Source organism: Cryptotermes secundus, unplaced genomic scaffold (genome assembly GCF_002891405.2).
Source record: "Cryptotermes secundus unplaced genomic scaffold, Csec_1.0 scaffold2252, whole genome shotgun sequence".
Taxonomy (NCBI): Eukaryota; Metazoa; Arthropoda; class Insecta; order Blattodea; family Kalotermitidae; genus Cryptotermes; species Cryptotermes secundus.
In genome coordinates, this window is record NW_019732873.1 from 112,039 (window position 1) to 136,713 (window position 24,675).

The following is a 24,675-nucleotide window of genomic DNA, read 5'->3' on the forward strand; positions in this document are numbered from 1 at the left end:
TTTAATCTTAAACAACAACATTTTTAAAAAACTTTAAAAATTTTAATACCAGGAAGGATGCTGTGACTGTGAAAAGTTGAACATCATATACATTGTGTATTTCAGACATTATATGTGTATGTATATAATTTGACACCTATTGTAATAGTAGTTTCTGGAAAAAGTATTGATGACCTCTGAGGATGATCCGTAGGGATCAAAACATGTAAGGGTGATGAGTTTTCAAATAATAAAACTTAAGTAGTCACACTGGACGGTGTTGTTTTTGTCTTTGTAATTGTTAGAGTGACTGACCAGAATTAAACAAATAAAATTCCGTAAAATAATGTCCTATCTTTAAATTAAGATATCTGTATCACAGATGGCTCATCTTCACAGCAATGTTGGGTCCAAGAATCTTCTAAATGCTGTTACCTTCTGCTATCTGACATTAGTCTTCTCTTCCAAATAAACTTGAGTGACATTCGATGGTTTGAATTTTCTGAAATAAATAATATTCCCTGTATTAACAAATCACATGTAACTGATAAAAATAACTGTCATGCTTGTTCATAACTTCATGTTACAACCCCTGAACATGAAATGTTAGAGTCAGACAGAGGTATGGATGTAGTCCCAAAAGCAAAGAGCTGCAGCACTCTGGCACACAGCTCCAAATTGAAATAAATGGGCGGGAAACTTGATTCGAGGCAGTTCTCGTCACTAACATAATGCTAACTTTGTTCCTTTAATTGCAGAAACCTTTAAAACACTGATCATGAAAACTGTGTCTTTTAAAGAGGCTGAGAATTCTATCTCAGGCATAGAGATCAAAAATGAAATAATGTAAAAGGGTTTTTACATTTAAAGTCTGTAAAACCTTCAATAAAAATACTTTTGAAATGATCCTTTCAAGAATTTTCATGAATACAGAACTGTACTATTGAAGCAAAATTGTAATCTGTGAAGAATGAATGAAAGAAGTGTAGATTTTAATAACAAGTATTGAAGTTGATAGCTCCTTGTCATGGAAGCATCATACTGATGGACTTATGGTTAAATTAAGCAAAGCATGTTATGCTATTAGATCTTTAAGACCCTTTGTGTCCCATGAATCACTAAGGATGATTTACTATTCTTATTTTCATGCAGTTATGTCATATGGTATAATCTTCTGGGGGAATTCCCCTTATAGTATCAATATATTTAAACTACAAAATAAAAGGCCATAAGGATTATTACAAATTCCAGAAATAGGGATTCCTGTAGGGAGTTGTTTAAGAAACTATATATATTACCGTTTTATTGTCAGTATATATTTTCATTACTATTTTTTGTAATTGAAAATATTTCCTTATCGAAAACAAATTCAGAGTTATATGATATGAACACCAGAGGTAAAAATAATTTTTAACCTTCACAACCAAGGCTGTCTGTCTATAAAAATGGTGTTTATTATATAGGTATAAAGGCATTTAATCACTTACCTCCTTGCACAAAAAATTGTCTGATAATAAGAATCAATTTAAAAATACTCTAAAAAATTACCTTCTATTGAATTCTTTTTATTCACTGAAGGATTTTTTTAATAGTAATTACTAATTTTAATGTGAATTTTTATGGTTTTATCTATCATAGGTGCTTTATTTTAGCATAGTTTATTATAGAAATTATTTTATTGTAATTTCCACATAATATCGTACAAATTGCAATCTGATTAAGCCATTAACAACTAGCATTTATTTAACCTTCTTTTTAATCTTGCAGTTTTTGGTTTCCTCTCTCTTCTTACGCATGGCCGGCAATCACTAACAATTCATGGTTTGAAGAAAGCAGTCTTCTGGGATTTGGCACCGTGTATATGTGGTGTTAACCGACGTTTCGGAGGAACGTATCGCCTCCATCTTCAGGGTAGAAGGAAAAATATAAGAAATCCGCAAGCGAAGAGACCATGAGAACCGGTACCGGCGATACGTTCCTCCGAAACGTTGGTTAACACCACATATACACGGTGCCAAATCCCAGAAGACTGCTTTCTTCATAGTCACCGCCGCGAAAGCCTAAAATCTTACAATTCATGGTTTGTACGTTCATACTCGTATACGTATGCCCACTCCCGTCTGGTCGTTTGGATTTACAAAAGAAAAAGAGGAAAAATACGAAGGCTTTCACTTCTCTCTTAAATTTGACAATGCTCACATAAAATTCAGGTACACATGACATACAAATGTATTTGTAGTTTCTCAACAGATACAGAATCACACCTTCAAAAGATAAAACTTCCAGCTTATCAGTGTTTCTCGGGCCGTGATGCGCGGTTCGGCAATGTCTCATACAAATTCGACAAAATTACGATAATGTTTAGGGGATGATCCGATTTTATTAGAAGTGACGAACAGACGGACGAAACAGCTTTATAGGGAGTTCTATCATCCATAAGTTTCTCGTGATTTTCTTCAGTAGTAGTTACAAACGTATAAATTCATCAATTGTTAATAAACGCAACCTCCATGTAAGTCGTTGTCTGCTGTTCCTATGGTTCTAATCACTTTCACACTACATCCACTCCCCCCTCCCCCCACCACATCTTTGTGGCATAGTGCTTAATTAGTTAAGCACAGGACAACTTTACCTTTCACACAGAGGAGGAAACAGAAGGAGATGCATTGCATTGACAGGATTATAATTGTTTGTTTGGAATCTGAAATTTTTGGAATGCTTGAGAGATATGAGTGCAGTGTGCAGCGGCGCTGGGCACGTTCCTCTCACACGAAGGCAACGCAAAACCCATTTTTTTTTTAATTTATTTGAATGCTGTAGCTCATGAACCATAAGCATTTTTAACTTTGACGTGGCGTGTCTTGTAAGCATACAGATATACTCTCAGAGGACATAGGCCCTAATGTTTAATTCATGGGTTCTTCTGTTTTTCTGACAGGAAGTCATCGCCGTTTCTTCCCGGAACGTCTCGCATTTCCTTTCCTCTGTGTCTACAGTGGACTTGAGTGGACGCACTTGGTGCAGACTTTCTCCTCACTGGGACAAGCCCTTCACCTCCTTGCAGTGCCCACGAGAATCTTGACATTTTTGTGACGACTGCAAATGACATATCAGAGTTACTTGAGCACTTTTCTTCATTTAGTCTCAGGCTTTACGCATCATTGCGTGTTAATTGTGTTGCCTGTGACAGCTCCAGAGGACCTCACTGCGCAGGACTGACATGTTAGGTGTGTTCTGACGTCAAGACGATCTATTGCTATCTACTTCACCCTGGTTTCTAGCTTATTTTATTCTTGGGCCCTGAACATGGAGGCGACATTGTCCTCAGAAACGTCTGTTGACTTTAGCGGACTACACGCTCCTATAGCCTGCAGTTTCAAAAATAAATTAGCCTAAGATATTACCACATTTCCGAAATCTGTTTGAATTAACTAATTTTAAGATAATATATTCATTTGCTGGTTACTCTACTAGGGGGCTCTGTAATTTAAAGAAGTGAAGCAGGTAGCTCTGGACTATGAGTCGCTGCACATTTGCAGCTCCTGTCTGTTCCCTTTCCGATAATTTTCCCCGTATAGTAAGTAAGTCGTGTGGCAACAGTGTTCGTAACTTGGAACAAATGACTGTCTCGACGTTTCAGCGTCAACTAATTGTATGTGCATCAGTTCGCTTCAAAGCAGTGTAGCAGAGCGTCAGATGTGCTAGTAACTTTCTCGGTTTGAGAAAACGAGTTTTTGAATGCGCGACAGCTGTGTATCAGTGTTTTGCCGTATAATACAAATGCAAATGGTGGCTTCTTACGTGTTTTCCTTTTACAAAAGCTTTAAGAGTAACCATTATTAGTCTTAGTTGTACTCTATAATGCGCCTCACCAATCTCTCAGACTGTTCAGCAATAATGATGGATCTGTAAGTTGGCATATCAAATACGGATACCTGAAACTTGAAGGCCAATTATATCGGAAAATTGTCCCGCATCATAAGTGTAGGGATATTACCGTGGCATGCACGAGAGGGAAGGAGTACGGGAGAAACGGGGGACGTTAAGAGTTTATATAACAAATGATGGGACTCCCTTTCGAATTCTCTCAGCGGCTGTTTCGCTAGTCTTAGAAACGATATGAAAATACGTAAATAGGGCACAATGCTGGGGGAGTGCGCCCCACATTGGGCCGAACATTAAGACATTTCTGTGCTCTTCAGCGCAGTGGCTCGCCTTGACACTGTTCCTCCTTCGTGGGGTCGGCGCTGCAACTGGGCACACAGTAGCCAAGGGGAACGCGCGGGCCGGCGTTACACTGAACGGCCTCCAGGTACTTAGCCAGTGAGTCTAGCAGTGAAACAGACACAACCAGCCGAAGACTCAGACGAGCAATTCGTTCAGGCAAATAACCACTCAGCCAACAGCGCTGTAATTACTTCAGTTCTGAGTGGTTCATAAATCCCATTCCCCAATCCAAACCCCGTCTATAGTCACACCTAGAAACACGTGGCAATACTCTCCAAAGATGCAGGTTTCATCAAGTTCTAAGTAACATATTTACATGAATATGCCGGCAGCTGACGACAGAGAGACTACTGTTGGCAGATTCACTTACTGCCATAATTTCTGCTATCGGCAAAAGCGTGTGCAGCGCTCTGTTGGCGCGCTGTGTTACCACTAACACACCCACCATTGAATTGCACAGAGACATGTACAGAGTCGGTAGTCGGGAGATGTACGACCAGGCGATGGTGACGGGTGTCTTAGGCTGTAGTCTACTAAAACGTGACACCATGTAGTCTTGCACATGGTTACCAACATTTAAGAGAAACAAACAAACTTCATCTGAAGATTGATAATCAGCTTCCAGACTACACGGCATTACATCCCAAAAGATTCGCCGCCATGCGAAGCTAGGATGACACAAAGTTACGGGCAAGCCAGGTAGTTGTGTTTTGTTGGCCGTGTTGGCAGCTCTGCTCACTTCAGTGTGCGCGCAGCCGCAGTGACGTAACAGTACCTCGGGCGGGAAGAGCTGCGCAGCTGCACATATGTGTATGCAGTTAATTGACGTTTGTCTACTTTACACAACGGTGGCGGGGCAGCTCAGTCGGTATAGAGACGACCGACGAATCGAGGTTCGGTTCCACTTACTCTCGACAGCGTACGCACCGGCTCTGGGGCTGTCAGTGGATGTGAAGCCGAAGACTCACCTCCATCTATAGTCACTCCCCCACACGTCATCATGGCGCGGTGCTTAATTAAGCACAAGGACAACTTTACCTACGTCACACGTGTCAGACTGATAGACATATCTTGGTCTCCTGGGTTGTGACATCGTGTCGTGTTGTAGGTGGTTACAAATGTTTCGAAGGAACGTACTGCTTCCGTCTTCATGGTTGCTCCAGAAGACCATAATTTGAATTACAGAGCTTGAGTTTTAAATAACTACTATAAATGTGATTTATAAGATAGAAGAAAGGTAGAAAGAAAGAACTAGAGAAAGAGAGAAGGAAGAGAATGAAAATCAGTCACGGAAAGTGTATGAAGATGGAGAAAGGAGGGAGAAATAGGAAAGAAACGAGAGAAAAGGAAGGGAGGACAAAAAAAAAGCTTAAGGGAAGGAAGAGCAATAAATAGGAAAAGACGCTGAAGGAGATATAACGAAAACAAGGGACAACAAGAATATGAAAATTGAGGAAAGAGAGAAGTGAGAAGAAACTGATAAGAGAAGAGGGCGAGAGAAGTTGTGCCATGTTGAGTTGGAGCCAGAGGCCAAGTCTACAGCGCCGTGCCTTCTCCAGCAAGAGGGTCGCGAGGGGCGGCTGTGACGGGGCCTCGTGAATATCGGTACCCCTTTCGGGCACTGGCTTTCCCTTCTGCGGGCCTAGCCGAGAACAGGCACCAACCTACAATGGGGGTCGCAGGACTGAGGGGCATGATCGCCCATCCTAACACCCATCTTAATGTTATCCTCATCTGAGTCTCGGCGGCTTCAGAGAAATATCTCTACAAATATCTCTACGTAAGTGCCCAGCCAGCAGACTGGTAGTACTGCGCATGTGCGTGAGAGAGGTGTAGTCAGTGACCCTTCATGCGGTAGAGGAAGCAATTCTAAAACGTCAACACGTCTGTTACGTAACTTTGGCTGGACTCGAACTCGTGACGTGTGCAGCACCTTTGACATTAGAGAGTCGTGAACCGTATGCAGAGACGAATTTTAGGCAAGGTTCCACATTATAATCGCCTTACGACAGTAGTTGCGTGTATTTGTTTTGCTGTACAATTTGTATGTCCTTAAAATTGCGGACCAATTAGTCGATCTTTCTGAACTTCGGTGTGAAGGTCGTGTCACGGGGTTCATTCAGCCCCTGTGTTTATATATTGGCTAGCCTTTCGGCTCTGAAACCCATGTGACCACGTGGGAATAGAAACAGATGTACTGAACGTGACTCACCCCCCACCACAGAGCGTTCGTTCCTTGAGCAGACGGCAGTTGCTCGGCTGTAGAGTCCGAAGTTCTGCTATTGCAGTCGAAACTGACTCAGGCGTCAGTCACTTGTCGCAGAAGCTGCCTCAAGCAATGACGCTATTATTATTATNTACCGGTACTGGTGTGTGCTCTCAGACCCGTTCAGCCAACGAGGTCGGCCCTCGGTACCTGATATTTCCTCCATCTACCAGAGGCATTGGAAACTAAAGCAATGACGCTAACTGAATATTGTTTGTCTAGACATGCTCCTACTTTGTGTCCTGAAGACGACAGTTGCGTCGTTTTCCAGACACTCGGCCCCACAAAGTTGTCTGTAGACAAAATTTCTCCTTGTGTCACTGAAACTGATGATAACCCTCATAAAGACGTGAATGCGCCACGAAGAATACGGTATTCTCGGATTTAACCTTGTACAGTTCGGAGAAAGCCCTTCGTTTTGAAGCAATATATCATCCCCACCTCAGGGTCAAGGGATTAGTCCCTGAAGAAACCAACAGAAGCAAGCGGCAGGCTTGTGGTTGTTTTCTTTCTTGGTTTACTCTTCGACGAAGAAGATGCTATGGTCATAGAAAAGTTTACGATAATTCTTCGATACGTTGCAACTCTGAGAACATATGCAACTGCCTAAACCCGTTTTCGGGCGGGACACCTCAGTTCTATTCACCCGACAAATTTTGCTGTCGGCACTCGATGCGAACTTAAGTTTCGGAGACAAACAATTGGGACGAAAGCAGAAACGTGGCAGTCGCGTATCCAAGTTGTAACGCCGTTTACTTCGGTAGAAGTTCGCTGACGTGTCGAATGAACTTAGCGCCGTCATCTTCAGAATCGATGAGTAAACAAAGAAAGAAACCAGCAAAATGCAGGCGGCAAGTAGAAGGAACCGGGCCTATAACCCAGGACTGATATAGGCCACACACAGCTCTCAGAGGGCGAATATGCACGGAGCCTGAAACAAAAATGACCGTGCTGGTTAAGCCTCCAGCAGTTCACCCGACACCGCGAGGGTCAATGTAATTGTAACCACGCTCTGCAAGAGAAGTCACAGGGAATCGACTGGAACCAAGAAATATTAATCGGTCAGGCCCTTAAGAGGGCCGTCGGTTACCCAAGCGAAACGATCCGAGTCGGGAAAATATGGAAACAGCAGGCGGATTGGTAGGTAGTTAACACCGCGTACAGTTTACGGGCACGTAGGGCGACTGCGAATACAAGACGTCGAGGCTCGCGAACATGGACGTCTAAATGTTGTTACTTTGAGACGCACGGAAAGACAAGCACACAGACACGAAACCTTTAGTCGCCATTATCAACGCCATGTAAAGTAGTCCTTCCAGACAAGCTAAGAGTTGCTCATCTACTGAAGAATATCCTGCCATTTGTAGAACCCAATTTCATTACTAGGTTCACAGGATTCCGCCACTGGTCTCTATCCTGAGCCAGATAAATCAAATATACACCCTCCCACTCTGTTTCTTGAATATTCGTGTTAATGTCCCTAAGATTATCAATCAGTGCAATGGCTACGCTGCAGGCTAGACCATAAGGTAAGCGGTATTCGAACCCCCGACGTCCAGACCGCCTCTGGGGTCCACCAAGCTCCTATCCAATGGGCACCGAGGGCTGGTCCCCCAAGGATAAGGACTCTGGGACTGGGGTCGAAGTTAAGACTTAGTGACTTTCGAGCACAGGCATAATGTATACGTCGATTTCCATTTTAATATTACCCTCCCATTTACGCCAAGATGTGCCATACACTTTGTTTCTTTGAAGAGAGAGCAGATGAATATAAAAGCGTGCTGTAAATTGGTTAGAGACTAACTTACTCCGTGGAGCTGAGACCTTGAGAACCCGCCAGTTGCGCCCCTACTCAAGAACTTTCCAACATTTTATGGAACCCGAAGGTTTATTACTGTGCTCACAAGAGCCATCCACTGCTGATTATAGTGACAAATTTCAGAGAAATGCATCGGGACTCTTGTAGTATAGTTACTTATTTTGTGGGTTACACTCTCAGTAACTGGAATATATTGTAGTATGTAGACCCGTTGCTAGGCAACGACCGCGAAATAAGCCAATATATTACAGCCGTAACGGAGTAACGTCTTAGCAAACAAGAATGTTTCTACGGCAACAACTGGACACAACAATAATGGGAAGCGGTATTTTCTACGCGGTCCGTGCCGAAATGTTATAAGCAGAACAGTTGGTGAAAGTCAGCTGAGGTAGTTGGAGTGACTGAGTTAGAGGACTGCTGTGGTTCAGTCGGTGTGAGCTGTTGCTGTTATAAGCTGGTAGCTGAGGCCGTGAACCGTTCTGAAACGCACAAGAGGGGGAACATACGCCGTTGGAAGCCGCTACAAAGCAACGGAAGTGAGGACGCGACTGTGGACACCACTGTGTGGTGTGTGTAATGGTGAACTGTATAGTAGTCACACGCTGTATCAGAGAGTTCAATAAATCCAATTAGCAATCCAAACCCCGTCTATTTTCACACAGCATAGATGCAACAATGTTACGAAGCTGGACGGCTGGATGACGGAAGAAACTGGTCGTGGTATAGTCGAGGTATTGTCCCGGCATTTGCGCGGAGGAACTGAGGAAATCCAGGACAAATGTCAGTGCGGGTAGCTGGTGGCCCGGCCAGGGGTTGAGCAGAGCACCTCGCGAGCGGTTTCTCACCATTAGTGATGTCCGGGATGTACCTGTTGTGCCTACACCCGCAAGAAGCAGCAGCTGAAGGACGGAGGACATCAACTTTCATTTTCAAAGGCTATGCGTGTTTGAGTAGCCTTGTTCTTGCGCGCTTAACGAGCGCGTTGATTGCGCTCCATTCGGACAGAAAGAGCTTGTTTCTGCGCGGGCCTCTGATTCTCATAATTCGGCTTCGCGTTTTCACTTCTGGGGGTTACTCTGTGACGCTCGCAGACTATAGCTTGGGGTGGTGGTATGACTAATGAACTGGAGAGGATCTGAAACGAAGAGGTCGCTGCGTAATGAAGGTACTATCCTGCAAGTTGAATGCAGGGGAAATGAAGGAAACCCTTAGGCAGGATAGCTGGCGCCCCAAGCTGGGTTCGAACAAAGCCCTCCCAGACGAGAGTCTGGAACCAGCGCGCTGTAATAATCATACGTTTACCGAGCAGGCTGTGAGGCGGTGGCCAGCCGGGAATAGCATGAGTGCGGGAAACTGAAGAATCTCAACTGTTAGAAGCCGTTGCCAGGAAACGGCTAGTGAAGACATTGCAGCCTGGAGGAAACTTAATGTTTGCAGCAGTGATTGCGAAGTGTGAGGATTAGCGATGGCCCTGTAATTATTTGTAGTTCAAAGTCGGGTGGTGAAGTGGTCAATAAATGGAGTCACTAGTCCAAACCCCGTCTGAGTCGCGAACACTACGCGACGTGGCAATATATACCAAGAAGAAAGCAGTTTTTTGGGATTTGGCACCGTGTATATGTGGTGTTAACCGACGTTTCGGAGGAACGTATCGCCTCCATCTTCAAGGTAGAAGAAAAAATATAAGAAATCTGCNACCGCCGTGAAAGCCTCAAATCTTAAATATATACCAAATTTTGTAGGAACCTGCTGCTGCCTCCATCTTCAGGGCGGAGAGCAGAAATGTGGACATAACATAGGAAAGGAAAGGTAGGGGCAGAGCCATAAGCAGAGTTTGGGAGGTGCTCGGTTCTAGTCTCGGTCGGAGCATCGGCTCTCCTAACTAAGGGATTTCGTGATTTGCCAAAGTCACTCCAGTCAAATGCCTGGTTAGTGCCTTGGTTAGGCAACGACAACTACATTTCAAATCCTTCCGAATTTGTCCTATTAGTACAGATGCTGATAGTGTCATTAAGTAACACACAAAATATAATTCCATTTAGATGAATGTCAGGCTTCGAATTATTAGGAGAAAATCGTAAGCCGTTCCGTTGCAGCCAAGCAGTTAGACTACCCTCATGACACCGGTGTCGGACAAGTTGACGCTGCAGAGATGCGGAGAAAAAGTGAAAATGGACCCACATTTTCTGCCCCTTTGTTTGGTCAGACAGTTTAGCTGAACGCTGAAGTCGAGTTTCCACAATTCTACGCAGCGAATGAAAGCGCGTGGCTGCAAGAGAAAGTACTTGTCGAAACGTCACCTGAAAGCCCAAAGCGACTTACAAGTACCAGTTTATATAGACTCGCTCTTCAGTTACATGCGTGGTTATTTCCGCACCTCAAGATTCACTCTTACCGCAAGGATATTTCCTGTGTCCCTCCTTCCGTGGTTACTTCCTTTCCTCTATTTTCCTGCCGTTTTTGTCCATGTCTCACTTCCTTCCGATCCTAAACCCGACGAGTGTCACTCGAGACATAATTTCATTTTCAGAACCGCGCGCAGGTTCGGACTTTACGAACGAGAATGCCTAACGGAGCACTGCAAAGAAAGTCTGTCCGCTTCCATCCGTCTGTCTGTCCATCTGTCCGCATGAACCACCAAACGCATTTTCATAAAATTACTCGCATATTCGGGGACACGCGGTAGCATAGTTGGCTGAGGCACTATGCTACAAGTTGGAAGGTCGTGGGCTCAAGTCCCAAGAAGGTCATTAATTTTTTCAATTGACCTAATCCTTCCAGCCGCACTATGTCCCTGCGGACTCAGTCTCTAACAGAAATTAGTACCAGGAATCTTCCTGGGGGTAAGGGGCGCCCGGTGCTTGAAGCTGACAACCTTACCGCCATCTGTGAGCTGATTGTCTAGAAAAGGTGGGAACCTCGACGTCTCGCAACCCAATGGGCCTTCACGGCCTGTTACAGGGATAGAGTTACCTTTTATACTGAAGACTTGGAATAAAATTTGTAAAAATAGTAAAAGCAGAATCAGAACGAAAGAGCGGTAAGAGGCACTCACATGGAAGGTCTGGAGTCCAGAGGCATCACCACATACTCACCAGATGGAAAACTGTTCCGAACAAAAGTTCTAGAGAGGAGCGAAACACCGGGGGGCACTGTTGCCGCATGTCTTGCAGTTTTCGAGAGAGGAAGAGTGAGCGAAGACGTCAGAATTCTTGCGCAATTCGTATTTTTAATTTCTTTTTAACTTTTGCACGTGTCCTGCTGCCCACACAACCCAAGTTATAATTACAAATTTTATGGAAATGTGCAACTTTGCCGACGCTTTGAAGTCCGGTTGTCTTGGTGGCCACTTTCACCGAGAAAACAAAAAGTATTAATTGCAGGCTTTAGACCGGCCATACTGAAGCATCAGAATGGAGCTTATATATAAGAAACAAAGGAACGTGCAGATGTGCATCACGAGACAAAACATATAATTACGTATATTACACAATTCTCGGTCTATATGACGTCCACATTTGCACATGTGTGGCATCAGGTCTCGGATTGAACCAAGGACACATATACAGCACTTTGTTGCGGTGGACGTAAAGTCAATAAGGTTCTTAGATGTAATCAGTTATGCACGATGCCATGCAGACTTGCAGGAGACTGGAGGTAAATCTCCGTATATTCTCAACCTTGACACCATATGCAGTACGTGAACATCTCCATGGGATGGAGCACTCTTTAATGAGTTGATTGTCTCTAAGCAATTCAAGGAATTAACCAAATCACATGGTACTCGAAGGTACATTACTATACTCGCAAGGGTCTGCACTGGACCCGTCTTGATTTCACTGCACAACTTTGCACCATATATCTTAAAGATTTACTTTAATATTATCTTCAGGTTTATTTTCAAGCCTCCCAGGTGGTCTCCTCTCTTCGCCTGTTCCAAACAATGTTCGTAGCCATTCATTAACTTCTTCATACGTGTCACATGTTCTGTGATTTCACAGTTTTCTCCAGTCTCTGTAATTCTTTCATCCAAGTGAGGAACCAGGTTTCACACCCATGCATCGGGAGCATTAGAAGAAAGAAGTCACTGGAATCGATCAGTATCGACCGAAACAAACATTGCCACCCTCTTCAGGTACTATTTTCAGAAAGTAGCCATTGGTGTAATATCAAAGTTGAAGACAATCCGCTAACGCGTAAGCAGGTGGCTCTGAGCTTGCGGTTACATATCTAAATATGCACCTCCTCTTGTCGTCTCTTCCAGTCGATCGCAAGCAGCAAATGTGTAAATGAAATGTCACGCATTACGAGAAGAAACGGGACTCTTTCGGTTCCAGTTTTGATTTCCCCCCTTGCAAATCCTTGGAGCTGCAGCAACTGGGCTGCTGGTTGCTCTACCGCCATTTCCTGCAAAGGCAAGGGATTCTCCATTTCTTCATGGCGTCCTGACCGGTTCTGATGTCATGCTCAGCCTCGTATACAATGGATACCAGGGGTAAAGCGGCCGAGGCGTGAAGCTGACTACTCGCTTCCGTCTGATAATATGGTTAACGAGAGTGGAGCTGTACCTCAACACACCCTTTTTCATGGAGTGGTGTTTAATTAACTACACTTTTCTTATTACAATAAATTAATGTTGGGTTCGGAAGGAATTCTTAAATCGGTATTACAGTGTGCACCTTTGCCGAAAGGTGGTCATAGGGCACGATACATATCAGAACTGTTTAGTGGGCATTTTTATTTTACAGAAATTATTATCCCGGTATAAGTTTGTCAGCGCTTCCAGAAGTTCGGAAGTTCATACCGTGCATATAGAGTGAAATCGCAGTCTCAGGTTGCCCCTTAAGGGCAGGAATGTGAGAAGATGGTTTACAGAGAGGGAAGCGCAGGGTGACCGAGTGTAGTGCCCATGGCCGCAACAATTTCCATTGCAATTTCAATGCACATACATGAAATATCAGAGATTCCCAGAAGCAATCAAATTCTCCAGTTTTGTAATTTTTACTCATCGCAATGTACGTATATCATTATCGAGTTTAAGAATACATTTTGGGACTGATAGACATTTTGAGGGGCCTGAAATATAATTTTATATTCATAAACGAAATGTAGTGAGATAAATATTCCTTTATTAGCCGGAAGATCATTTCTTGTGTAATGAAATTTAGTTAGAATGATCCTGGATATTTCCGGCGACTGGAGTTGAACGCCGACCCTCACAAATATGATCCTGGTTACATTGTTCGCCACGCGTCTCTTTGAGTGGAACGTCGCGTCGGTCAGACAACATGGCGACACACTTTCCTGCGCTTGCGGCAACTGAAAGTCACAGCGCATCAACAACAATTGGTGAAGCCTTTCAGATTTTAATAGCCGTCGGACTGTTATGCAGATGTGCGCGTTCATTTGTTTGCTAGAGTGAAATATGATTAAGCTCTCTTCTCGGTTTCTAATGTTTCAACATCTCCAGCTTTTGTTTTTATTTCACGTGTTCATTGACAGGCAGAGCTTGCATGACTGTAACATCTTTTGGCTCCTGACCATGTCGCTCCTCCTCTGCCGTTGCAGCTTTGGGCCTCTGATAATGACAAAGTAAACTTACCAACGCCATGCAGCACAGACTGTCTAGAGAAGCCTGCAGTCGCTCAGCTAGTCAAAGCATTCCCCCTCTCCTGTGCAACCTGAGGCTCCTTTGTCTTATTCACAATTGTCCTTCAAAGCTCCCTATCCTAAGCCAGATGAATCCGGTCCACACTCTCCCATTTTGTTCCAATTAGATCCATTCTCCCGTCTACGCCTAGGTCTTCCAAGTTGTCTCTTCCTTTCAGGATTTCCTACCAAAATCTGTATGCACTTCACATATCACCCGTGCGTGCTACATACTGTGGTTATCTCTTCTTGCTCTGATCGCCCTAATAATATTCGCCAAAAATTACAAATTGTGATGGGCCCCATTACGCAGTTCTTTTCCCATCTTTCTAGTCAGTTTGTCTCTTTTTGACTCAGATACTCCTATCAGCACCCTGTTCCAAAACTTTATTCATGTTCTTTCTGTAATGTGAAAGACCAAGTTTCACACCCATACATGTCCATATTCACACATGTGGCTGTAAAACCTTTACCACGCTACAGACACTTCCTGCCTCGTTGGGAAACCCACTCTCTACATCTGTCTCTCTCATTGCTGCGTCACAGTGACACATCGCAATAAAAGGGACCACAACCCGAGACCCCGGGCTCAATGGCTCCATTAAGATCAACCTACATGCTACAGCAGTGTTGCCAGTTCTGCACCTTCACATTGCAAACAAGGAGCTGGCTGATGAGCAACTAACAGGAGCATGGAATTTAGCTTTCGGTCTGCATCACGGAGGAATCGCACTTTGTTTCTCTCCAGAGGCAAAAACGTTTCTCTGCCGCTCTCAAACCGACTTTGGGGTCCATCCAGTATCTTACCCAATGGGTGCCGCGGACTCATTCCCCGGGGTGAGCGTCAGGCTCACCTGACCACTCACACCCATCTTCCGCAGAGGTTAAGAATATGCGGAACTACATCTCCACTCCCCCATACATCTTCCTGGTGTGGTCGTCACTTAAACACAGGATTAATGTTACCCCTACCTAGTGAATCTGCCAGAAGGAGGTGCGTTCAGATTATGAGATTGCTCATAGCTCTGCATTTTGTGTTCTCGCTTCGAGGCGTTTCCGAAGATGTTTCGGGGAGACTGCCCCACAAGCAGCGTAGGAAATGTTCCCACAGCGGGACAGTTCCGGGACTTCATCCCTCCTCAGGAATGTTGGCAATCCTGCGGCGCGCAGTCAGTCCATGCAGTTGCATGAAACGACCGGAGAACTGCTGGATGGACATGCATGAAATTTGGTGTTGAGGGCACTACATCTTCCTTCCAGTCGCTTTGCAATACTCGTGCGGCGGCTGGAACATAGGCCCGCACCGCGAACATTTTTGCAATGACTGACGGGAAGCGAACAAATGAATTGGCCGGGTCAAATTTCGTGTCCTAACCTCACTCCTACAAAAGCTATGGAAGTAGACAATTGGATTTGTGTACATCTGTCATTAGGCTTACGTAACATCGCAGGACCCGAGAAGGCCGCATGGGTTTGCTTAATGTGGGAACGGCGCGCACTCAGAGCATGCTGCCTGGCTGCTAACAATGCACACTGTACAAAACTCCGTATTTACACAATTGTTGTGTGTGATTGCAGGCCGTTTCAGCACAAATCGGGCGTCCTCCCTTGTATTTCGGCGAAAACACGAGAGACTTGTTAAGGAAAATAAGTGACTGCAATTTGGCAATATTACACTGTTAACATTTGTTTCGTTCCGTTGTCTAGTGTCGCGTGTTTCCTTCTTAATTATGCGGCATACTTTTAGTTACTGCTCCTCTGAAGAATTCTATCTTCTGGGTTATGTCATGCAGTACGTTGTAAGTCAACCGACGTTTCGAAAGAACGTACTGCCTCCATCTTCATCTGCTTTTACGCTGGTATCTTATTGAACCATGAAGATGGAGGGGGGATGTTCCTCCGAAACGTAAGTTGAGTTTCAGCCGGCTACACGGCGTTAATATCCCAGAAGATAGTTTTATTCTTAACCACCGCTGCGAAAACCTTAAATCGTAACTGTACAACAGTTTTCGCGGATATGTTCGAAAACGCGGAGGGACGGAAACCGTTATGCGCGAGACGCGCAGTAGTGATAGGATAGTGGAACAAGTTAGTAGTTTTAATTGTCTGAAATAGTTTGTAATCTATGGAGGAGAAAAGGATTTGCATACCCAAACTGTAAACTTCTTCAGAAGTGTATGAATCACCGTAAGTTTGCAGGCAGCTGCCTGACCGACATTACCTTACGCATGTGAATGACACAGCCAGAGGCACTGAAGCGGGAACATTTACATCAGCAGTAATGTTTCTGTTGTGGAGAGCCTTTGGTAGCGCAGAAGTGGCCACAAGTGAAGTGTGAGTCTGTAACAAGGAACGCTTTATGTCTTGATCTTTTTCTTTTAAAATTCGCTTAGTGGGGGGTGGAGTCCAACTGGGTCCACTCGGCACGGCGGCCACTGATTGCCCTATTGTACCCGCCCCGGGTGATTATGATGATGGAGAATTTAGTGGAATGAAGATTTGGCAGGGGAAACCTAAGTACTCGGAGAAAACTCTCCCCAGCGCCACTTTGTCCACCACAAATCCCACTTGACGAGACTGAGGCTCGAACCCGGGACGCCGCGGTGGAAAGCCAGCGACTAACCGGTTGAGCTATGGCGCGCCCTATATCTTGATATTTAGTTTCCCCTGGAATGTTGTTGCAAAATGCCATATTCGCATGTGCGTTTTCTCGAATGTTACAAACAGATTTTCATTTCAATTCAGTAATGAGGTGTCTGCTCTTTGAGGCATTTCTCACATAAGCAAAGTGAGCTGTGTGCCAGCCGGAACCTCCACGTTCCTGAGAGAACTGTACGAGAGGAATGCGACGCGTTTCTTCCCAATATGATCTCATTCAGGCTAGACTTGTGAAACTCTGTAATTACTTCAATCTGTGACATAATTAGGATGGGAACACTTCCTTACGTTTCTTAATAACATTGTTGAGTCGCCCGTTGGGGTTTCTTAACGTAAGAGCGGAGGGTATGGGCGGGAAGAGACCAAAGAGTCTCGCACAGTTTGTCGGTTTACTGACAACAGGACGCAGCTTTGCTTCGGGTGGGTCTTCCAGAAACAGTTCTCTGTATTAGTGGACGATAGGGACGCCAGGCTCGTGCAAAGGTAACAATGGAAAGTGGCCACAGTGCCAAAACTCAGGACTTTGACGAAGGGTTTCGAGGTGTGTGTGCGTGTGTGTTTGATATTTTAAGGTTCAGCTAGGTAGGATGCCAATGGTGCAAAACGCCTTACAGGCTAGACCATCCGCTCCTCCGGCGAAACTTGTGTTCATGGATTTGTGTTAGGATAATTACAGCTGTCTGAGCTGTATGGGCCAAGACACGTTATGCATATAAACAAAATCCTGATGTTACTCAGGAAGTTACCGAACGAAATTACCGGACAACTTGGTTCAACCGGTAATGCTCTCGAATTGTATTGTAGAAGTGCCCGGTTCGAATCTCGTCAGGGACAACTACTATACTTCTCGTTTTCTCGCGGCATTCAGATATCCTGCCTGACGCTTCTAGGGACCACTGGCTGCAGGTTGCACAGTTTTCCAACCTCCATGAACTCAACAGCACACTTATATCTGGAAATACTTTTGATGCTGCAAACGGTGCGCCCTCGAACATGTTTAGACAGAGCAAAATACTGGCTTCTTCGGGATGATTAAGGTCTCTAAGAGACATAAATTGGGAAGTAGGAACTATAAGCCACTCGGGTACTGTAATCGCGGGACACTTCTTTATTGCACTGATACAAGGACTGGGGGGGGGGCTAGTACGGAGGATAACATTAATATTGATTCTAAAAATAGCCGAGTATGAGGGTATGGACTAGATTCGTCTGGCTCAGGACAGGGACCAGTGGCGGACTTCGTAGACACGGCCATGAAACCTCGGGTTTTATGTAAGACGGGAGAGGTATGGATCAGCTGAACCACTATCAGTTTCTCAAATGGAATTCCTCCCCGTCGAGTTCGTGAGTGAACTGGTTTAGTTGTGCCACGCTGTGCTCACGTCTGTATCCTGATTAGGCTACAGGATGGGCGACCGAGCAATCGAGGCTCGATTCCCAGCAGGGGAAAGAGGTTTTCTCTTTCCCACGGCGTCCAGACCGGCTCTGAGCCGCACAGCTTCCTGTCCGAATTCCCCAAGTGCAGTGCGGCAATAGCGTGAAGCTTGCTATTCCGCCCCTCTGGCGTCTAGGTTAATTATGCGTGGAGCTATACCTCCATTACTCCATACGTCTCGATGCCTTGGCGTGTAATTAAGCACAGGGACGTAAGTTACTTTCGCTTGCGAGGAGAGCATTCGGAGTGACGTAATGACTTCTATTGCGGTACGTTCAGACTTTTTGTTCATTATCTCTAACTCGGAATTAAGTTAATTTGGGCTAACCTCCTTGTTACCGCGACGCTTCAACTCTGACACAAATCAGACCCAGACGAAACACGAGCCTTCTGAAGTTTGTGAGATCTTCATGAGAAGCGAGAGTCACTTGTTTGAAGGCGAGAGTGAAGAGGGCCCTTTCTCTTGGTGCTGTACCGATGTGAACAAGGTAGGTCACGTAACCCCCCCCCCAGACTCAGTCTTATAAATACAAGTGCATTACTCTCAGGGGTCCAAGTCGATCATTACCGTCTGTGGCGTCTCGTGTTCGCATACCGGTAAGTTGGTGTGTTGCCGTGGTATTCTCTTAGTGCTTAATTGTCAGGATCGTGTCAACTGTCATGGCCGACATTAAATGCATGAATTATTACGTAACTGCACTGTTGAATGTACTTAGAATTTTTGACGTCGACTTAATAGTTAATGATATAGGTCGCACTGGATTCAGCTGGCTCAGAATAGGATCCAGTGGCGGACTCTTGTGAATAATGTAATTAATTACTTTGCCAATTGGATGATTGGTTGCTTCTGTTGAAGGAACTGCTCTGTGCAGTTGGTTGATCCTGCTAATATTGTTATTAATTTCACAAGATGGTGATTCCGTGTGTCGCTTATTGTTTAACGACAGTGTATTTTTTACAAAGGTCAGATGAGGCATGAGAATGATTTGAGGCTCTCACAGCAGTTGTTATATTCCGGGATGTGACGCCGTGAAGTCCGACGAAGTTCGTATACTTGCGGGGGAACTTATGGTGAGCCAATTAAGGAGCAAGCAGAACTTCTCCGGACAACACGACATGATATGCAACTGTCAGTTCTCTTCAGCGTGAACGTTGTAGTGTGAGTGAGTGGGTGAGTGAATGAAAGAAGCCACAAATCGTCTTAGAGATTGGACCTACAGGCCTCGTTTCGAATCCAAGAAGGCGAATTGATTGTGGCCACCGAAATTTCTCGTTATTTTCTCCGTCTGTTCGGGGATATGCCGATATTCCATCGAACTCAGTACTCAGTTATGCAACGTGTGGAGGCTCAGCGTCGCCGTTAAATGTGAAGGAACAAAGTTGACTTGTGACTCCGGAAGAACTGGCCACGGTAAATGTCTCAAGTAGATTCACTGCTTTGAAGACCTTTGATTAGATACCAGAGAGGATATCGAAACATCGGCTGAAGAGAGTTTACATTATTTTGAGTTAAATCATCATAACCATGCTTTGTCGAATTTGTTTTTCAAAATTGTTTGATGGAAAGAAGCAAACTAAATTGCAATGGTTGCAGAGTCCTGACCAAGAGAATTGGAAAAAATGTGAACATTGTTCACAAAATGAAACTGATAGAATTTTCAGCAGAAGGACTGGAATGTATCTGAAATTAAAAAAAAAACTGTTCGTTTGCAACTGATAAACTGAACGTAGATCAAGGATAATATTAAAACGCACATTAAACAAATATGGGTATATGAAAGCAAGGAATGGATTGATTTGACTCAGGATAGATTCTGTTGGTGGAGTCTTGTGAATATGATAGTGGATCTTCGAGTTTCCTAAAAGGCTGGGAATTTCTTCACAAGAATAGCGACTATCAGTTTCTCAAGAAGACCTCAGGATCGTGGATTTAATATCAACTTGAGCGTTACATGAGATGCAAAAACTGCAGTGAAAATATTGGCAGGAGGGTTTTGTCATGGTCTGTTTTAAGTACTAAATCAAAACTAGTCAAGAAATGAAATAAAATCGCAAAAATATTCATAAATATGTACAACTTTCCCTGTAACAGGCCGTGAAGGTCCATAGAGTTGTAAGGCGTCGAGGATCCCACGTTTTCTAGACAATCGGCTCAAGGATGGCTGTGGGGTTGTCAGCCTTACGCTGCAGCTGCCCTTACCCCCCCCCAGGAAGATTCCGGGTACTCATTTCTGTTAGAGGCTGAGTCGACCCCAGGGGCCATAGTGCGGCTGGAAGGTTAGGTCAACTGAAAAGTCTAATGACATCGCGAAGCGAATCCGCGATCTGCGGGCTTGTAGCGTAGCGCCTCAACCAGCTACGCTACCGCGTGCCCCGCAAAAATAGCATTTCTTTAGTGCTGGTGGGGTGGGACTAAGTCCCTTGTACTGCGGCCGCTTCTGGCCTATTGTACCAGCCCCAGATGATAGGTGAGGGTGATTGTGGAGCAATTGGTGGAATGAAGACTGGCAGGGGAAACCGAAGTACTCGGAGAAAATCTGCTCCTGCGCCACTTTTTCCATCACAGATCCCACTTGACCAGACCTGGGATCGAACCCGGGCAGCCGCTGTGGGAAGCCAGCGACTAACCGCTTGAGCTATGGCGCGGCCCAAAAATAGTCATGGTATCCAGTGTTTTATCCTAGTTTCAAAGTTCGTGCAGCACTTTGGTCAAATGATTTACACCTACACGGGTTTAGAGTGCGGGAACTTTGAGTCGAGGCACGAACCACAAGAATGAGAGATCACGCGAGATAACATACCGCCCTGTGTCTGTTCCTTTCATGGACGCCAAATTGGATTCGTGATTAGGAACTGCTTATATTCAGAAATATCAATGCAGAGATGTTCTCGAATAGCCTAAGGGGAATACGAAACGAGGTTGGCCAAGTACAGTACCGCTCAGAAAGAAATAAGCACAAGCAGCGATGCCCAGAAGAGCAGTAAGGAATTACAGTGAGAATGTCACCTTGACTGTACAGCTTCTGCAGATAATTTATTTGCTGTTTTGATGTTCCTCACTGTTGTTCACTTACTTTATTACATAAATCCATTGCTGTAAATCTAATTGTACAAAACATATGGAGCTCAGCACAAGCATGCGTTGTGTTTTCTCATGTTACTTTGAATGCTCCTCCAAATCTTGGGTTCTTTTGTACCAAACAAAATGGCATCACATCCCAGGAGACAGCAATGTTCATGTTGATTGCTTTGGAGAACTTTAAACCTCAACATAAGTAAAAACTGACAAAATTTGACTTTAACCCTTCTTACCGAGCACTGAAGATGTGTTTCATGCCACGCAGACTAGCGTTACATGTGAGCGAGCTGATGTAAATCGATCTGAGTTGTGTGTGAAATATTGAAGTTGTAACGCAGAGGGCGCGTTCTGTTACCTGATTTCTCTGGCCACGACGCACGAGGATACTAATGGTGTCACGGAAGAAAGAATTGGATAGGTTTGTTCGCGTCTCGAAGTCCAGCAACAGTTGGGTTGTACCGGCATCAACATATGGCGTCCGCGTAATGAACTGATATTAAAGATTCGTTACTGCTCCACTGTTAGAAAGGAAGACACTCAGATCCAACTATCACAGAGGCGGTACGTAAAGTGTACACATTCTGTTTCCTTCATTTTTGCAAGCAAGTACGAGATCTGTATAACATAAGAAGTAATTGGTCCTTACTCTCGGGGAAACGTACAAAGCGCACAGCTGAAGCGATGGCAGTCACAATGCTGAAGTACAGGTAACCGGAAGACTGACTCTCTCGGATAAAAGAGAGGAAGAAAGTGAAGTGATGTTCCGGGGACCAGTGAATGTATTTGCCCTCCTGCAGTTCGAAACAAATACAGAAACATGGGGCCATTCACGTGCCTGTGATGAGAACATGGACGTCTCCAGGATTCCCCGCCCCGCCCCGCCCCAGCCGTCGGCCACGATTCTGAACTACGAAACAGAAAAATGAATTGTCCGCATTTCACGAATGGGGGAAAAGTACCTCCCGAAGACACCATTAAATTACAACGAAGAAGGACACAGGAGAACAGGAAGACCAAGACAAATTGGAGAGATGAAATCAACTGAAGATGGGACAGGCTGGAAGTAGAAACAGGAGCAGAAAAATATATGTATAAAAAAAAAGGTGAAGCTATCCCTCTAACAGGCCGTGAAGGCCCATATTTTTGTGAGACGTCGAGGCTCCCACATTTTCTAGACAGTCGGCTCACAGATGGCGGTGAGTTTGTCAGCCTTACGCGCAGGCCGGCCGCCTTTTACACTCAGGAAAATTTCTGGTACTTATTTCTATTAGGGCCATAGTGCGGCTAGAAGGATTAGGTCAATTGAAAAATCCAGTGACCTCATCGGGAATCGAACCTGCAGCCTTCCGGATTGTAGCATAGTGCCTGAACCAGGTATGCTACCGCGTGCCCCGGAGTTTCTGTATACAATGAGCAAAATGAAGTGCTACATTTTAACTTGCCTTAGCACAAGGCCCATTGCAGCGTTCATTTTTAGCACGCTTTCGTATTTCTTTTTAAGGAAACAGAGGCTTATGGTACATGACGCAACACGTCCGCATGTTTGTCCCTTCCATAAGAAGCAACTGACAGGTTGTCATGAAACGTGGTATAAGCAATATGTCAGTCCATTTCTCTGCTTTCTAATTCCGTAGCATCAGTAATGTAAAACTGCCGGTTTCTTTATTCATCTCTCAAATGACGCAGAGCACAAGAGCCTCCACACCAAACATTTGCATTCTGTCGTTATTCGTGTCTAACAAACAAACTAACCTACTCCGTGAGAAGGTAGCAGCCACCCAGCTAGTGAGGAAATTCCCAGCCTTGTGTGCCACCCAAGGGTTCATTATATTTTTCACATAAATGTTTAATTGTCCTTCTACTGGCCAGTTGAATCCAATCCACGTTCTGACTGCCTAATGTTTTTAGATTCATTTTAATATTATCTTCCCATTTAAGAGCACGGCTCAAGGATAATCCTTTATCATTGTGATCTACTTAGATGCATTTTATAAGGATATTAAAATACAGAAAGTGTTGTTGGGTGGGCAGAGACAAATTAGCTCAGCACAGCGACTAGTTTGGGGCAAAGCTACTCGGATTAAATTTCCGACAAGGGCAGACATTTCTCTCTTCCCAAGAGAAGTCGGCAGGTCCTGGGGCCTACCCAACCTCTTGGGCGCTTGGGTTCGAGCATGAAACCTACTACTCACCTTTAGCTGGTGCCAAGCTTAATAATATGTCGAGATATACCTCCACTCCCCTGTGGCATAGCTCTTAAAAAAGCACAGGGGCATCTTAGCTTTTACTTTTACCTCGTTACTTCAGAAGCCGTAACGAAGAAGTTAATTGCAGTATTCGATCTGGCCCTTGTTGCAACAGCTGCACTTGTGTGGCAACCTGCGCTGGTAGAGTTGAGTGTCCCATATAATGGGAAAGATTGCTGACACCGCAAAACAAATATTGAATGAGGAAGGAGATTCTACCGAGAGTGCACTCAGTGCCTCGCGTAACTCTTCTACAGAGCACGAGGACTCTCGGGTTCCTCGCTGCAACAATAGGAACTTTCACGCAATCCGCACAAGTTCGCATTTGTGGATCAGTTGCGCCAGAACTGTATGCACAGTACGTCCCAGAGTAAGCAGCGCGAGATCACTGAATCAATTCTACGTCTGTCAAGTGAAATCGTAAACTTCATAATAAAACTTCTTTGCTTATGAAATGAGATGTCTGTTATGCGCCTTTGAAGTTGTCCGTTACGTGTAAACAGTAACTGCCTGGTAGCATGGAGGTCATGCAGGACCTGAACAGTGCTCACTAGCCTCGGTGTTCAGGGAAAGCTTTCGTTATTTTCATGTTAAATAGGCAGTTTCGAGAACCACTGTCAATAGGGACTGCGCAATTTTCATTTTCTGATTAATTGAATGGAATAATTTGGAATACTAATTTTTAGGCCTCCACACGAAAGTGTTTGCTTTTGATGAACTGGGAAGGATGCATGAGAAGCACGCAGTAGCAACTTGGAACCTGGCAACCAAACTGCTCATGTGATTGAAGAGGAAAGAAAGCCAAGAAAACCTTTATCGATGTGGCATATATACAATCCTTTGTTTCCTGTTTCCTGTCATGGAATTGTGACATCGTCATAAAATAACCTCAAAGAAAATTCAGCGTCCAATGCGTACTTTGAAACTAATGTTATTTTTAAAGGTTCAGTGCAGCATTAGTAGACACTTACATTTCAGTTTCTCTAGCTCCAGCAATGAAGTCAGAAATAGCGGAGTTTAGTCCATCAGGTGTCTCGTGTAATATAAACAGGTTCGGACGTCTCATATGATCGAATGCTCGTGGCTCATTCTAGCGGTTAAACTTGGAATTCAAAACGGCCATTTCGCCTGATCATGCATTGGTTTCTCTGTGCACTAGCCACAGCATTGTCTGCCTAGAGACCTAGAGTCGATGTCAGCACCTCCCTTATAGCAACAGCCCAACATCCACACCAAAGATTATGTCGAGCGATTAGTTTGATGCCCGAGGTTCGATTCCCGGCGGGGGCAAGATTTTTCTCTTCTCCGCAACGTCCA

The 24,675-nt window shown here is 44.6% G+C and overlaps 1 long non-coding RNA gene across 1 annotated transcript; it reads right to left on the reverse strand.

Annotated features, from left to right (window-relative positions):
- Positions 1 to 269: 269 nt before the first annotated feature.
- Positions 270 to 24,428, reverse strand: LOC111867832. Its single transcript, XR_002843403.2, has 3 exons — positions 24,330 to 24,428; positions 16,162 to 16,280; positions 270 to 481 (listed from the first exon to the last, which is right to left on the reverse strand). It is a non-coding gene; the product is annotated as an uncharacterized LOC111867832 (long non-coding RNA).
- Between the last annotated feature and the right edge of the window lie 247 nt (positions 24,429 to 24,675).